The following is a 3,784-nucleotide window of genomic DNA, read 5'->3' on the forward strand; positions in this document are numbered from 1 at the left end:
AAAACAAAAACAAAAACAAAACGTTTTTTTTTTTTTTTTTTTGAGACGGAGTTTCACTCTTGTTGCCCAGGCTGGTGTGCAATGGTGCAATCTCACCTCACTGCAACCTCTGCTTCCTGGGTTCAAGTGATTCTCCTGCCTCAGTCTCCTAAGTAGCTGGGATTACAGGCATGAGCCACCACGCCCGGCTAATTTTGTATCTTTAGTAGAGATGGGGTTTCTCCATGTTGGTCAGGGTGGTCTCAAACTCCCGACCTCAGGTGATCCTCCCGCCTTGGCCTCTCAAAAGTGCTGGGGTTACAGGTGTGAGCCACCGCACCTGACCAAAGAACTTTCATAAGAAGAGAAATGCAAATTTAAATTTAAACTTCAACAAGTTATGCCTATGAGATCTGCATGGTCAAAAAGTTTATGCTAAAATGCTTTACTCACACCCTTAAAGTTGGGACATCATCTCAGGAACAGAGGATATTAATTATAAAATAGTATTTTTCACTCAGCTACTTTAGGAAAGTTTCTGGTATGCTTTTCAATATTTCTTCTGTTCCTTTTGTTGCAGACTTTTTCCAGAAATGCCATTTATCCTTCCATATGATGGATAGTTATCACCAGATGGGTGGATAATCCTGCTTCTCTCCACTCTGCATCTATTAACTCCTTAAAAGTTGTTTCCTCCATTTACACCTTTTCTCTGCATTTTAGGGCATCTTCTCAGGTTTGCTCACCATCTGGGATTCCATTTCCTGCAGCTTCAGTTACACTCTTTAAACCAAATGGATTGTCATTCTGCCATTGCAATTTTAGTTTCCTAATGATGTGTCTGTGTTTTATTCTCCACTCTTTTAGACTCAGCTGCTCTCTCGAGCTTTTTTTTCTCTTTTTTTCAAAAACAGTCTGTTTTAAGCCTAGTTTTTAGAGCAGTTTTAGATTCACAGCAAAATTGAGCAGAGGGTTCAGAGATTTCCCTTATACCTCGTGCCCCTACATATGCACAGCCTCCTCCATTGTCAACATCCACATCAAAGTGGTGTATTTGCTACAATTGGTGAACCTACATTGACATCATTATCACCCAAAGTCCATAGTTTACATGAGGGTTCATTCTTAGTGTGGTACATTCTATGGGTTTGAACAAATGTATAACATGTATTCACCAGTATAGTATCTTAGACAGTAGTTCCACGGCTATAAAAACCCCTGTGCTCTGCCTATTCACCTCTCTCCCCCAATCCCCAGCAACCACTGATCTTTTTACTGTCTCCATAGTTTTCCCTTCTCCAGAATGTCATGTAGTTGGAGTCACACTGTACATAGCTTTTTCGATTGGCTCCTTTAACTTACTAATATGCATTTAGGGTCCCTCCATGTGATTCCATGTCTTGCGATAACTCATTTCTTCTTAATACTGAATACCATTCCATTATTTCTTTCAGCATCTCCTCCTGAAGGATCTTGCTCAGTCACTGACTGCCTCTCCAGAATCTTTAATATATCTCCAGGGATTCTCTTCTGCAGCCTAGAAGAGAACAAATTTCTCTCAGGGTGAAGAATCCCTGTCTTAGTTCATTTGTGCTGCTATAATAAAATACCTGAGACTGAATAATTTATTTTTAAAAAGAGGTATTTCTTTCTCTCAGATCCGGAACTGGGTAAGTCCAAGATCAAGTTGCTGGCAGATTTGGTGTCTGTTGAAGGCTTGCTCTCTGCTTCAAGATGGCACCTTGTTTCTGTGTCCTCACATGGAGGAAGAGATGGAAGGGCAGAGGGGTCAGGCGGCTCTCTAAAGCCTTTTTTAATAAGGGCATTAATCCTGTCCATCAGGGTGAGTCCTCATGGCCTGCAAAAGGACCCACCTCTTAAATCACTGTGGGATTTAAGTTACAACATATGAATTTTGGAGGAACACATAAACTCAAAACATAGCAATCCCTTTTTACTCTGGCTCAAGTTGCCATTGTTTTTTCTTACTTTCTTTTTGTCATGTCCATGTCAGAAGCCCTGGAAGTATGAGTCAGTGTCCTACAGACAAAGGGTGTGTGTGTGTGTGTGTGTGTGTGTGTGTGTGTGTGTATTCCTGCTTCCTGTTCACTTGGGTGAAGGTCAAATCCCATCTCAGATCAATTAGCTGGAGAATGGGTTTCAGGCCCAGCTCCCATCCCTGTCTCCAGTGGCTAGGAGGCTTTCCCCGAGGTTGAGTCAGTCCTATTGCAGCGGTATTTACCCTCTCCACCCCTGGTGGTTCCCTCGATGTTGTGAATCAGTGAAATAGAATGAACAACAAGCATTAAATTGAGGAAGGAGACCCTTAATCCTTTTAAGCTTCTAGAGCTCTTCCCCCTAGACTTTTACATTGCATTTCAATAGAAGTAAAGGCTGGCAGACCCAGGTGCCACCCTTAATAGAACTCCTGTAGATCGCAGGGATGGTATGGAGGAATCTTTCCGGAAGGCATTGTTTTTGCTTAAACACTATCAAACCCCACCTAAGTCACATACCCCACGCCTACTTCATGGATCAAGACCCTTTCACATGTAATTTATAGAGTTGTAACCCAGGACCCTCTCACATGTAATTTTTAGAGTTTTAAGGCTTTAAAAGGGCAAGGATTTTTTTTTTGTTGGGGAGCTTGGTTGTTAGGAATCTATGCAGCTCCAGCTTCTGGCCAAATAAATCACCACTTCCTTCCCAGTTCGGTGTTCAAGAGGTTTGTTTGTGGTCTTTCCTACTTCAAAATCAGAACCAAACATCAGGGATAGCATGCTTCAGCAAGAGTTGTAATTTGAATATTTTCAATGGATCTTGCCTTCCTAGCTAGGACAGAAAACACCACCTTCCTATTCATTCAAATCCGTTATAATTAACATTTTAATTTAATGCCAAAGAAAAGCTTGGAAATCCTTTAGATTCTTCCACAAAAAAGTACTGATCTGCACTTTTTTATGAATCCATAAATGCACTTGCCTTGCACCAATGAGCTTTAAGACATCGCTGGATGCTAAGAAAAGAAACTACTGAGATGATAACCCAGTGGTTCCTGAGGTCTACATGCCTGATATTCAGAAACTCACGACAATTGTGATCTTCAGCCTTTATCTGTGAGCTCATCTTGCGGTGACTTGCAGGCAAAGGGTGAAAACCCTGTTGCCTAAAATCAGTTTCTAGGCAACAAGAACCTGCCCTCTTGTTGAAGCAGGGTCAGTCAGCCCAGCCCCAGGGCTGTCGCCAACTCAGAGTCCCACCTGTTTTATCTTTTATCCTCTGTCCCTTTGGCTGTGTCCAAATGTGTGCCTGGGTTACCCTGGCCACACACGCTGGCCCATGATGACAGAGCATTCTGGGTGCTTAGTAGTTTGGCTGTCTTAGTCTGTTTTCTGTTGCTTGTAACAGAATACCTGAAACTGGGTAATTTATAAAGAAAAGGCTTTTGTTTCTTACAATTATGGAGTCTGAGAAGACCAAGGGCAAGGAGCTACTGGTGGGGACTTCTGGCTGGTGGGGGCTCTGCAGCGTCCCAAGGCAGCACAGGGTATCACGTGGTGAGGGGGCTGATGGTGCCAGCTCAGGTCCTTCTTCTTCCTCACAAAGCCACTAATGCCACTCTCATGATAACCCATTATCCCTTAATTCATGAGCAGAGCCCTCATGACCCAAATCACTTCTTAAAGGCCCACCTCTCAACACTGCCACATTAGGGATTACATTTCTTTCTTTCTTTCTTTCTTTTTTTTTTTTTTTTTTTTTTTTTTTTTTTTTTTTTTTTTTTTTTTTTTTTTTTTTTTTTTTT

The sequence above is a fragment of the Cebus imitator genome, unplaced genomic scaffold, assembly GCF_001604975.1.
Source record: "Cebus imitator isolate Cc_AM_T3 unplaced genomic scaffold, Cebus_imitator-1.0 Scaffold223, whole genome shotgun sequence".
Classification (NCBI taxonomy): domain Eukaryota; kingdom Metazoa; phylum Chordata; class Mammalia; order Primates; family Cebidae; genus Cebus; species Cebus imitator.